This window comes from Schistocerca serialis, chromosome 4 (assembly GCF_023864345.2).
Source record: "Schistocerca serialis cubense isolate TAMUIC-IGC-003099 chromosome 4, iqSchSeri2.2, whole genome shotgun sequence".
In the NCBI taxonomy this organism is placed as follows: Eukaryota; Metazoa; Arthropoda; class Insecta; order Orthoptera; family Acrididae; genus Schistocerca; species Schistocerca serialis.
The window spans coordinates 619,080,463-619,094,921 of record NC_064641.1 but is presented as its reverse complement, the minus strand read 5'-3'; positions in this window follow the sequence as shown (position 1 = coordinate 619,094,921).

The window sequence follows — 14,459 nt, the reverse complement described above, 5'->3', positions numbered from 1 at the left end:
TAACTCGGAGTGGCCTGTCGTCTCCCAAAATATACCCAAGTCCAGTGTAGTCTTGCAATTTGATGAATGCTGCCAGGATCCTGAACTGATGGCACATTCTGTGAGTGTCGGATGCTATTTCAGTTACTAGACTTCTGTTTTCAGATGTTGAAATTACTTGGCGCTCAGGTAAATAAGTTTCGGGTAACCAAAGGAATTGCTGGCGATAAGTACTTTGTTGATTGGTAAATTTTGTGTCTGTTGTTGGTTTTTATTTTTCGTTCTTTCGTTGTTTTGATTTCCGTGTCACTTGTTCATTGTTCCTGACGGTGAACGGTGTTATGTTAATGTGTGGCATGGCGTATTGTATTTATTGTAGATTATGGTTGTCTTTATTTGGTATGCGATGTCAGGGATTTAGAATTAGTGGCTCGCCAGAGTAAATGTCAGGATATAATTGCGTGGCATTGCGACGAGGAGAAATTGAAATCTCTCGTGAGTAGAAACCTGAATGCATGCTCACTAGCAGGAAAGCACTTTGCTCCAAGTAGTGAGAATATTCCAACCTCGTCAGAAATGGGTCATTGTCATTGTCAGGCTGATAGACGTGATGAGGAAAAAGAATTCTCAGTCGCATTTAGTAGCTGAGCTTGCGAATATGCCGAACGCAGAATTTTCTGATTTTGACGACGTACATCAGTGAGACAACGAAAGCGAAGGTAAAACCTCAGCAGAGCGCCAGGTATAATTTATTGACATGTCAAGACGCACCGGTAATGAGACTGACAAACAAGATTCACAAACAATACGACACAGAGCGATGGAATCGCGTTTGTCAGGTCCTAGAGATAGTAGCGCGGGATCTCAATTTGAGGTCCTTATGCAAGTCAAGCAGAAAGCGTAGAAGCAGAGGCAGGAGAAAGAGGGGATAGCCATGAAGGAGATGAAGAAATTAGTCACTAACGAGACAAAGGAGATATCGATGGTAGCTAAACAGCTTGTTCAAAGTACAGAGCAGGTTAAGAAGGAAGTCGCGAGGGTTAAAGAAGAGCTAGAAAGCGTGAAGGAAACACTGACTTCAATGCAAGAGGTCGCAAGCGTGGCTAAACGCGATGCTAAGGCGGCAAGATCAGTAGCCCAAGGTGCGCACAAGGACGCTTTGTCAGCTAATGAACAAGTGAAACAGCGCAAAACCGACACGAGCAATGGAAGAAGGACCTCGCCACGCACGAAAAACTCGGAAGAACGGAAACGGAAACGCAAGAAAAAATTATCGCGGAAAAGAAGCGCATCGAGCGTCGAGAACAAACAGGCAGAAATATCAGAGGTTAAAGGAGAGCAGACTGTGATCATCGCACAGCAAAACGAGCTAGCACAAGACGCCAGCATGCACGTCAGCAGGTTGTGCTATTCGAATAACGGTGTCTATGGGAGTATTCCCACACTATCAGGGAAGGAGAGAAGAGCGTGTATTAAGACATTTAGATGAGCAACATGACGCTACTTCACCGGTGCAAAGGCGATTGCCGCAGGAGAACACATCAGCCGCCATCTGGCGCACGATAGAGAGCACGCCGTCGGAGACGATAAAGGATGTCAGAAAGCGAGACAGAACACAATTGTGTTCGTCTTCGGCGAACGGAAACATTACTCTGTGAATCCGACACAATAGGTGGCATTGATAGTGTGCAAGGATTGTTTGGACACCAATTTGTAGTGATGCGTGCTGCAGAAAAGAGGAAAAATTCGTTCGCAGGATATGTCGAACCATTCGCCCACAAATATTTCTTAACCATTCAAAATCCCAAGGGTACAAAGAGAATAACAATACACTACATGCAAAAAGCTACTACCGGAATCGTGGCCACTGAAATAGAAGCTGGAATTTATCTGGAGATTTTTAGAGGAATCGATTGCAGAACACATGCGCAGTAATGCTCAGAGCTGTCGCTCATTTAAACTGTTCAGGAATGCGCTCCTCAACACATATTGGTCGCAAGACACTCAGGAAATAATCAAGCAGGAGATTATGCTGGACAAAGGTCTAGAAGCTTCACGATTCCGTAGCTCGGTGAAGTTATTTAAGTCGCTAAGAAAGAAGAATCGGTTTTTGGACCAGCCATACAGTTCCAAGGAAGTCATGAGGCACTGTTACATCAGATTATCGCTCCACTACCAACAGCTCCTCATCAGGAGGTGCGACGGTTCCACTGAATCCTTCGAGCACCCAATGCGAGAAAGTGAAAATCACTGGTGCTCTGAAAGGAAGGCACATGGAGGTACAGATACAAACCCAGTTGATGCCCGGCTGTCAAAGGCAAACCTTTCAAGCGAACTTCCTGGTCGCTCCTTCGCTGGCACTTGAAATAATATTCTGCATGGATTTCCGATTGATAACATGTTAGGGAACCTAGAAAACATTCCAATGCATGACAAAGATAGCTGGAAGAAATCTTACTTCAAAACGCGAATGTATTTCTGCCGAAAACGGGAGTTATCCATAATTTTCATCATGCATTCCAAGTGCAGGAGCAACAGAATTCTTCATATCACCTTACCAGATGCCACAGGCCTACCATCATAAAGTTTTCATAGAGATCAAGAGGGTGCTAGAGCATGACATCATTGAATCAGGAATCTCCACATATAACAACCTTGTACGGTAACAGAAAAGTACGATGGCTTAATCCGTTTGGTGCTGGATCATGCCAAATTAACACCATCATAGAACTGGAAACAGATTGTTCTGAACAGCTGGAGGAATTCCAGAAAACTTACCTCATCCATCGGCTTACTATCCTGTTTCTGGCAAATTGCACTCCACCCAGATTACAAGAAATAAGCCGCATTCCTCGCCTTCGGTAAATGTTACCTCTTCAGACGACTATCATTCAAATTAAACATGTTCTCAGCTGCCTTATATAGGGGACTTGATGGCATCTTAAGGTATTTTGTGAAATAAAGGATTACCACTTGTATAGACGATATCTTAATTGCAGAACCCATGTGGAAGGTAAACGATGTGATCCTAAGGGAAATATTACAGACCTTCAAGGAATACAGCGTACCTGCCAACATTACGAAGTCAAGTACTGGGACCTCACGAGTAAAATTCCTCAGTCATATCATTAATTTTGATTATCTGTAAATGTAATCCCTAAGTATTTGGTTGAATGTACGGCCTTCAGATTTGTGTGACTTATTGCGTAATCGAAATTTAGCTGACTTTTTTTAGTACTCATGTGAATAAATTCGCACTTTTCCTTATTCAGGGTCAATTGCCACTTTTCACACCATACAGATATCTTATCTAAATCATTTTGCAATTCGTTTTGATCACCAATCAACAAATCCTCGCACCCCCCCCCCCCCCCCACTTCAAAAGGTATGTTGTTTATTGAGGCGGTGGAATTGGATTAGTTTACATTCTGGGTATGATTTTCACCTTCCATGTCGAGCATATTTCGCTCGCCGGCCGCTGTGGTCGAGCGGTTCTAGGCTTTTCAGGCCGGAACCGGGCTGCTGCTACGGTCGCAGGTTCGAATCCTGCCTCAGGCATGGACGTGTGTGATGTCCTTAGGTTAGTTAGGTTTAAGTATTCGAAATTCTAGGGGACTGATGACCTAAGATGTTAAGTCCCATAGTGCTCAGAGCCATTTTTGAACAGCTCATACAAAAGAGACCCGTGTTTCAAAGTTTTACTGACCTTTAAAGTAGTCACCAGCATTGCGTATAACCCATTGCCAGCGATGTGGAAATCTTAGCAGTGCCAGTTGTGTTGACGGTTCGAGCGGCGCGGTCTATTGACCGACGAATTTGTAGCAGTTCTGATGCAAATGTCGTGAAGTGTTTCCTTCAGTTTAGAAATCAAGTTGAACTTACACAACCTACGCCAGCTGAGAGGCAGAAAAAATGCAGAAGTATCAGAAAGGTAGAAGTAGCACATAAAGGAAAACATCAGTAACACTAAGAACATAGCAATAAAAGAAACCTTTAGAACAACACACCAGTATAACTTAGAAACACCCATAGTGGAATAGAAATAACACTAACATTGCTAGTAACTAATTGAGATAAGCTGCAATATTTGTGACATAAGTATAAATTAGGACCCACTAATGTATTAAGTAGTGGGTTAGCATTCATGTAGTTGAAGAATAAAGAAATTAAAAAAAGAAAAAAAGCAGCCGGCCAGGATGGCTGTGAATGGAGATAGCTCTCTGGACAGGGGTCGCCTGCCACTAGTGCCGGGTCACATCCTCGATAGCCTGGCAGATGGACCAGGATCTAAGTAAGTGACAGCCAAAAGCAACCACCCACTGTGCAATTGTGAATGGGACTGCCGGACTGGGTGCTCTTCCCTGTTCTTGTGAGATGCCTTTGAAGTACCCACAGACGAATCAGAGCCACAACAAGGCATATAGGGATTCTCCAGACAGGCACAACCCCTCTACAGATGGTGTACATAGCCAGAAGGGCACGATCGGTATGACTCGCTGCTGGATTTGCCATGATGCAAATGGGCACCGGCAATGGTGGAGGCACCACAAGTTACCCACTGGTAGAGTAGGAGAGAGGAAATCTTAACTAGGGTTTCACGCCAAATGCAATGCTGACTCACCACATAATCCAAGGAGAGACTGCACTCTTTCAGGTACTGGATCGAGAGACGAGGCAGAAGCTGAGACCTCACTACCTGAGTTGAGATCTTGGACACCATGCAAGCCCACTGGTTTCTACTTCCCTCCTATCAGCTGTCCTATCGGTTGTACTGAACACCGCACCGGACTAACAGTCACTGCCTGGTTGAGATAATAACAATAGCCCAGTTGCCTCACTGACATTGCCATGGACGAGATCGGGATCCAGAGCCATGTGCTACTCCTTCTACATCAAGCGCTGAGTGAAGGGCGACCCTCACTCTGGTGTGACCTTGCTACATCTCAATGCTTCAGTCAGTCCATGGAACTTCTGTGAGTATTTAGTGGCATGTTCTATTTGTGCATTTTTGTAAATGTAACATGTCTGCTCAGGCACCGTGGTGGAGGTAGCAAAAGGACGATTCATGTTTCAGACGTTCGTGTAATCCAGTATGTTCTCTTGTGAAACTAATTTTTATAGCTAATCTAGTTTAGATAATTTGTCAAGCATTGGTTAAGTAAATGAGAGTGATTTTCAGAGGTCTTTTACGTATGTGGAACAATATTACGCAAACGCAGGAAATAAAGACAACAATTGAGACATGTCATTTATTTGTTTAGATTTCGAAAATGAATGTTTTTCTTAAGCTACAGTTATTGTCCGTTTATGTAACAAGGACAACTGAAACCTTCTGTCTATTTGAGCAATGGTAAATCACTGTGGCAGAGAACGGTACAATATCCACTGAACTGAAATATGATTAGGAACATTGAACGTCTCTAACTTCAGAAATGGTATGAGTGAGTAAGAAAAAGAAAATTAAAAAAAGGATACTGGTGGAAAGCCATCCAATAATTGTCTATCTGATGGCTGGGGTGTAGCAACGACCCTTCGGTCCTCATGAATCGTACTACACTCAGCACTATTCACCTGTGCATCTTGCAGGCATGCAACTTTGTGTGAGTGAGTGATTCCTGAGGTGAATAAGGTCAAGTTAGAATGTTTTCTTTTATGTGTGGTTGGCACAGACACCCTAACACTCACGTCGCCTTTGTGAGATCTCAATACCATTTGATGATTTTCTCTATGGGATGTCACGCCATGACATTTTGAAAAGAGATACATCAAATGCAGAAATCAACCATAGAGGAGGGCAGTGAGAGAGGATAGTCACTCTCCCAGTTTTCTCCATATTTGAGGGTACAACTTAATGCTGATTGTTTCATCCAAGACATCATGTTTGTGAGACGACAAGAATTTATCAGTTTCAGCAGGCGCTGACGGAAGCATGTACATTGCCAGTGGAAGTGGGATCTTTATGAAGGATCTCTTCCGATTGGTATTTTTCTGGAATTGGGAACAAGTAGGCAATTTCATCATTTGACAGTAAATCTTGGAGTGAAAGCCACATGCAGCTGTTAGGAAAAGGAACGTCTCAAGCACTTACTGCGGACACAATATTGGTCCCAAGAATTTCTCCCATAGTGTGCAGACAATGCTTTCAGTCAAAAAGGAGGAAAAATGGCCTATTTCAACATGCCAATTACGTAGCTCTCGCCACAGCATGGGTAGGAGATCTAGGAGAAATGTAGGACTCTGAGCCAATGAACTATGACAGTGTCATGAACGCCCTTCTTGAACAGGGATGGCAGCCATAAAAATTCGCGAGTTTCCACACCCTTGTGCACACACTATTGAGGAAGCCGTCAGGCGGTATCATCCATCAGCCTGCACAGTTTTTTGGGAAGCCTTAGGCCATCAAACCAATTTTAAAAGGAATGTAACATTTATGGTCGCTCTGGAATGATCTATGTTGGGACATAAAAGCAGTTGTCCTAGTTTAACCAGGACTCTTGATCAGCCACATGGTAACATTCCTGCTATCCAGATAATGATCTCCATGATAAATATGTTGTTCACTTTGGAGCCATGCGGAAGCTCAAAATAACATGCTGCATAAAGTGGCTGTAGAAGGAAACAAACCAGGAGCACAACATGTCCTCCTCTGTTCACGGAAATTTTTGTGAGTCGGGATTGCCCACTTCTACTGAAGAGAGAAGAGTATTGTTAACTTTGATTAGAACTGGCTGTTGAGCAGAGAGTGCGAGTTAGAGGGCGGCATGTTGCTCGCGAAATATTGCGATTGGCACGAGGCCATTGTGAGGACAGTTGCGGGAGTGCTTTCATGGAGTTTACTGAGGTTCCATGGAAAGTGCGGGGAGGAGAAACTGAACCTTCTGATTCAGACTTCGGGCAGGAATGGCTCTTCAGATTCAGAGTCTGGTCTGGAGAGGACTGTGGTCATAACTTTTGTTATGAATGGTTTGCACTAGGGAGACTGTACTGCGGCTGATTCCGCACTAGCATTGGTCTAGTCTGGGGATCCTGTGGCGAGGACTTAGCAGAACTGACAGTTTAGACCTCAGTCAACACGTACAACTCGCTGTGCCGAGGGCAATTTATTTGTGACACATCTGCTGCTCTGAAGTTTGACTTCCTCATATGAGTCAAATTGGTCGATGGCATGACTGGCTAATTGGAGTGGCACACGCTGGAAACTTCTGAGATTTCAGGGCGCTGTTAGAGAGTAATTGCAAGCTGTTTAACAGGCCGCCAGGCACGAATTTGCGTATTTTGCGCCCACGATAGGGAATTACTGCGCTGCACATCGCTTTTCTGCAGACCCTTGAGCCATGACTGTCACCTGAGACAGCGCCGCGCATAGAGGAAAGGGAAATTGTATTGCTGCTCCTGCTTGTTAGGGGAAACAAGACTACAATTTCGGCTCTTGTTCTCAGCTGCACCAACGTAGTATAACTTCTGTGTGGAATAAGTCCATCAAGGTCCATTCATTGATAGATACTCGTAGTTTCTGACTGCATTATCCGTATTTTGAGCCAGAATCAATAGCTCAGTGAGGTAAACCGTAGTCTTTGCCAACGAGCTGCCACACACCTGTGCTACCATTGGATCACGTTTTATTTTTGTCGAACTTTTTAGTCAATAAACTTGTGCCACAACTTTTGTGAAAGATAAATCACCCATTAACAAAAATGGTTCAAATGGCTCTGAGCACTATGGGACTTAACTTCTGAGGTCATCAGCCCCTAGAACTACTTAAACCTAACTAACCCAAGGACATCACACACATCCATGCCCGAGGCAGGATTCGAACCTGCGACCGTAGCGGTCGCGCGGTTCCAGACTGTAGCGGCTAGAACCCATTAACAACTGACATAAATAATGATAGGGTCTTCAATTCATTGATACTATTTCAGCATTCAAGTTCATTTAGATTATTATAATCGTGAAAATGTCTAATGCAGGCTATTAATAACACAAGCAGTTAAAGGTGTACTAGTTGAAATGGTTGTTGTCAGGGCGGTAACTCGGAGTCGCCTTCCTAAATATTCAGCAAGTCCATTGTAGTCTTTTACACTGTCCAGCTACATTATGTGACCACCTGCCGAAAGCCTATTGCTGCGAGAAGTGTTGGAAGAGAGTCATTTGCGTTCTGAAAGGTACCAACAGGGCTGTGGAGCCATATAGACGCCAGTCCCCTGTTCAGCTGCGCTGGGTTTCGCGCTCTAAGGCCCATGGTGCGAACAATTCGATCGAGTTGGTCGCACAGATTCTTGATTTGGTTTAAACATGTGGTGTTTGGTGACCAGGGATGTACGGAAAACTCATCCTGATGCTCTTCGAACCACACACGTTTACGGCGAGTTGTGTAACACGTTGCATTGACCTGCAGGTAGTGCCCATCGTGTCGAGGAGAACAAACTGCATGTAGTGGTGGATATGGTCCCCAAGGGTAGATTCATGCTTATGTTTATCCATTGTGCGTTACAGAACGACAAAAACATTCCGCAGACCATAAGGCTTCCTTCTTCGGCCTGGACCGTTCTGACAGTTGTACACTTTCAGACGTTTGAAGTTCAAAATGGCTCTAAGAACTATCTGACTGAGGTCATCAGTCCCCTAGACTTAGAACTTCTTAAACCTAACTAACCTAAGGACATCACACACCGTAGCAGCAGGGCGGTTCCGGAATGAAGCGCCTAGAACCGCTCGTCCACAGCGGCCGGCAGACGTTTAAAGTCGTACGTGCTAACGGCCACCTATCTGATGGAGAATAAAACGTGGTTCATCTGAAAAGGCCACCTTTCGCCACTCAGTGGATGACCAGTTGCGGCAGTGGCGTGCAGATTCTACTCGTCGTCTCAGATAAACCACAGTTAGCAACCTTCGTTGAATGTTCATTGAGAAGACAGTACCGATACACATCCCTGCAGCCATCATACACTAGTGGTGCATCACAGTTGCCTCGGCACCAGCTTTAGATAGTGCCATTTTGTCATGCTCGTTGTACTTAAACCGTGGCGGCATGCGAACGGTTTACAAACTTAGCCATTTCGGAAATGCTTCCCCCTTTGTCCCGAAAGCCAATGCCCTTTTGGACATCAAATGAATCGCTCCGTTTCCGGATTACGACAGTGACTGCACTGATCTCCGCATACACGGAGTACCCTTTGTACATCCGGCACCACTAGTGCTGCCTCCTACCGCCTGTGGTTGGTTACTGCACGTTGACCTTGAACGTACGTGGACTTCATGTTAATGTGAGTCGACCGTGTAGTATCGCCTTCATCGCCGTCTAAAGTATAGGGGCTGTTTCTGTCACGTATGGATGCAGAGGCATTTGGCAGTTATCCACAAGCACCAGGAAGCTGATTTGGCCACGGTCGACAGGCTTCAGGCAGCTGCGTTGGGCTGAGGTGGCGTTGGAGCACCTGAGGTGAATGCTTCGGCACGTACGGAGCCTATAACGTCGCCTGGGATTCCTGATGCCGTTGTACTTCACGGTTCACATGTAGCAGCCGGTCTATAATAAACTGACAGCAATTGCCAAACAGTGGCAGAATCGCAAAACGCTGCGGGGGAAACCGAAAGTGGGTACCGGCTGAAAGGCTGTCCTCTATCGCGTCAAAAACAGGTTTGAGGCATTGTCCACTGCAGAAAGTGCAGCTCAGCCAGTATAGGATGCCTCACCTGTTTGGACTGTGCTGATCCTTCTGAAAGGTCCGAGCAAGAACAGAGGGTGGAACTGCTCGTTACAGCGAGCTGCAACATCAGTCGGCTGATAGAACCTGTCAGGGAAATAGCGGCAGGTCGGCAAAGAAGACTTGCTGCGGTATCTCGTCCGAGACGTGGCGGTGGCCGTACCAGCAGCGATTGTACGCACTTGTTGCACCTTACTGCAAATCGTTGCTCATATCACCACGAATAACGCCTGCACGGCTTCAGAGAGCATGACTTGGGGGAAACAGCTAGTCTCGATAGTGGGGTGGAAGCAGAGCTACCGTATGGTAGCATCGTTCACAGAGCCGATCGCGGTCCTTTGGTTTTTAGCCTAGTGGAAGGCTTGAACCAGAGGCTAAGATGCTTCTGTGACTATCCAGGATTCGGACTTCTCGACCTCGGATGGTTAAATGTATGCCCCCCTCAACAGGTCAGGCATGCAGTACATGCGGAAAGTGGATGGTGGGGTAGAACAGAACGTTTGGCGTACACATGCAGGTACTTCAGGCCGCAGAAACCCTTCTGAGTGTAGACTGAGCAGTATTCGTCAGAGCAGATCGGAGAAAGATAATATTGATACAGTGTTAGTTAACTGCAGGAATGTCTTTGGAAAGCTCTTGGAACAATCTCGGTTGCACACGGTAACGATTACCACATGGTTTAGGGGCAGAAAACTGGCAAGAAACAGGGATCAATAGCAATGAAATTCTAAACTCCAGCTGAAACGTTTATCGCAAAGATAGCATGAGCGCTGCTAGTAGAGGCTTGTTTATAGCAATAAGAAGTTCGATAATACCTAGTGAGAATCGTACAGAATCAGAATGTGAAATAATTTTGGCAAAGATAAGTGTTAAAATTGGATCAAACTTCGTCATCGGATGCTTTTACATACGCCCTACATCAGCAGTGGTGGTGGCGGAACATTTGAGGGGAAACTCGAAGAATATGTCGCGTTAATTTCCTGGTCATGTTAAGTTTCAGGAGAAGATTTCATCTTACCAGCTATAGACTGGGAGACGCAAGTAGTTAGTGTGTTTTTTAGCGACAGAGAATCATGTGCAATTGTTTTAAGTGAACTATCCGAAAATTAATTTGAACAGTTAATCAGAGAAGTGACTGGAGAAGAAGTTACCACGTTAGAGTCGCTGGTGACAAGTGGGTCAGAACATTTCGACACACTTAAACTAGACTAGAGAATCAGTGATCATAATGCGGTTACTGAATCACTGAATACAGATGCAAATAGAAATACGAGGGAAAGCAGGAAAATATTTCTGTGTAGCAAGAGCGACAACAGACAGATTTCAGATTACCTGACAAGTCATCACGAAAATTTTATCTTCAGCACAGACTATATTGCCAACTAATGCACAACGTTCCAGAGCATCCACAATACGCTGTAGACAAGTACGTCTCTAGCAAAACTGTAAGGGATGGAAAAACTCACCGTGGGTTGACAATCGTATTACGGAGCCCCATGAAGGAAAAGAGAGCTTCACTGAAAACTGAAGCGTAGCCAAAGCATGTCAAACAAAAACTTAACGAAGCCAGAATTAGCATAAGGAGAACTATGCGTGAAGAGTTCAACAAACAGGAAAGTAGAACTCCACCTACCAACTTGACAGAAAATCCAAAGACGTTCTGGTCTTATGTTAAATCAGTAAACCGATCGCAGATATCTGTCCAGACACACTATGACCATAGTGGCATTGAAACACAGAATGACATAAAAAAGGCGGAAACATTGAAAATCTCTTTCAGAAACTATTTCGCATAGGATGATAACACCGTAGTTCCACCTTTAAAAAGACGCACGGCGACAACATGACAGATAACAGACTAGTGACCAGGGGACAGAAATGCTTCTGAAATTGCTCAACAGAGGAAAGACCAATGGACCTGACGAGATATCAGTTCGATTCTACACATTGTGTGCGAAAGAACTGGCCCCTGTTCTAGCAGCAGCGTACCGTAGGTCTCTAGAGGAGCGAAGAGTACCTACTAACTGTACAAAAAGAAAGCATTGGTCATTCCAGTTTTCAAAAGGGGCTGTCGAATTCTGGAAAATGTTTACGCCTGCATATTACAACATATTTGGAGATAGAAAATTTCCTTTTTGGCAATAAACATGAGTTCCGAAAGCAGCCATCGTGTGAAACCCAACTCGCTCTGTTCGTCCACGAGATCCAGAAAGTAGTAGATACAGATGCCCAGGATGATACCGTGATCCTTGACTTCCGAAAGGCATTCCATACAGTTCCACCCAACCGCCTAAATAAAAAAATTATACGAGCGTACAGAATATCAGACACACTGAGTGGCCGGCCGGAGTGGCCGAGCGGTTCTAGATGCTACAGTCCGGAACCGCGCGACCGCTACGGTCGCAGGTTAGAATCCGGCCTCGGGCATGGATGTGTGTGATGTCCTTAGGTTAGTTAGGTTTAAGTGGTTCTAAGTTCTAGTCGACTGATGACCTCAGAAGTTAAGTCCCATAGTGCTCAGAGCCATTTGAACACATTGAGTGTTTGCACTGAAGTGTATCTAGCAAACAAAACACTGTATGTCATTCTGAGTGGAGAGAAGCTTTGAGATGTAAAAGTGACTTTCCGTGTACCCCAAAGGAGTTTAGAGGACCATTACTTTTCACATTACGCAGTAGACACCATCGAAAGTTGCATAAGGCTTTTGACGGATGATACCGCTGTATTTAGAGAAGTTGCAACACTAGGAAATTGTAGCAAACTGCGGGGTGCAGAAGAGCGACGCTCGGTGAAAGAAGTGGTAACTGACTCTCAACATTAAAAAATGTCACGTATTACGTGTACATAAAGACCCATTACTGTATAATTACTCGATTGCAAAACATTTACTGCAAGCAGTTTCTTCCATAAAATATCTTGGACTATTCATACGAAGCAATTAGACGTGGAACAACAACATAAAATTAATCACGGGTAAGGAAGATTTCGGACTGAGATTCATTGGAAGAATCCTGAGGAAATGTAGTCCATCAAGAAAGGAAGTAACTTACAAAACATTCGTTCGACCAGTACTTGAGTACTGCTCATCGGTGTGTGTACCATACCAGATAGACCGCCTGCCGGTGTGGCCGAGCGGTTCTAGGCGCTTCAGTCTAGAACCGCGCGACCGCTACGGTCGCAGGTTCGAATCCTGCCTCGGGCATGGATGTGAGTGATGTCCTTAGGTTAGTTAGGTTTAAGTAGTTCTAAGTTCTAGGGGACTGATGACCTCGGATTAAGTCCCATTGTGCTCAAAGCCATTTTTTGGACCAGATAGACTGATAGAGGGAATCGAGGAGGTCATAGAAGAAGAGCACGTTTCCTTACAGGTTCATATGGTACGCGCAAAAGCGTCACGAAAATGCTCAGCCAACTAGTGGCGAATATGGTTTACTACGAGTATTAATGTACCGAAAGGTCACGCTGCAATCATTCTTCTCGCGAACCATACGCGACTGGAAAAGGAAAATGAGGAATTCACACCAGTAGACAAAGTAACCTCTGCTACGCACCATCAGGTGGCCTGCGGAATACTGATGTAGCAGTATATGTAGGTACAGAGTTAATTTAAGCAACGGAAATGCAATGTTTCCTATTTAAATTGAGGCCAGGTACGTCTCACATTAGTAGTTGTAAGTAGGCTGTTTAGGTTCTTATGTTGGTAACGCCACGTAGCGCTCTGTATGAAAATCACGACGGTGCTGTGTGCAATCTGTGGCTGGTTAGCATTGTTGGAATTCACCATTGTAGTGTTGGGCAGTTGGATGTGAACAGCGCGTAGAGCTGCGCAGTTGGAGGTGAGCCACCAGCAGTGGTGGACGTGGGAAATGAGATGGCGGAGTTTTGAGAGCGGATGATTTGGACGTGTGTCCATCAGAGAGAGTAAATTTGTAAGACTGGATGTCATGAACCGATATATATATATGTATATATATATATATATATACATACATATATATATATATATATATATATATATATATATATATATATATATATACTCCTGGAAATGGAAAAAAGAACACATTGACACCGGTGTGTCAGACCCACCATACTTGCTCCGCACACTGTGAGAGGGCTGTACAAGCAATGATCACACGCACGGCACAGCGGACACACCAGGAACCGCGGTGTTGGCCGTCGAATGGCGCTAGCTGCGCACCATTTGTGCACCGCCGCCGTCAGTGTCAGCCAGTTTGCCGTGGCATACGGAGCTCCATCGCAGTTGACGGACTTTGAGCGAGGGCGTATAGTGGGCATGCGGGAGGCCGGGTGGACGTACCGCCGAATTGCTCAACACGTGGGGCGTGAGGTCTCCACAGTACATCGATGTTGTCGCCAGTGGTCGGCGGAAGGTGCACGTGCCCGTCGACCTGGGACCGGACCGCAGCGAAGCACGGATGCACGCCAAGACCGTAGGATCCTACGCAGTGCCGTAGGGGACCGCACCGCCACTTCCCAGCAAATTAGGGACACTGTTGCTCCTGGGGTATCGGCGAGGACCATTCGCAACCGTCTTCATGAAGCTGGGCTACGGTCCCGCACGCCGTTAGGCCTTCTTCCGCTCACGCCCCAACATCGTGCAGCCCGCCTCCTATGGTGTCGCGACAGGCGTGAATGGAGGGACGAATGGAGACGTGTCGTCTTCAGCGATGAGAGTCGCTTCTGCCTTGGTGCCAATGATGGTCGTATGCGTGTTTGGCGCCGTGCAGGTGAGCGCCACAATCAGGACTGCAT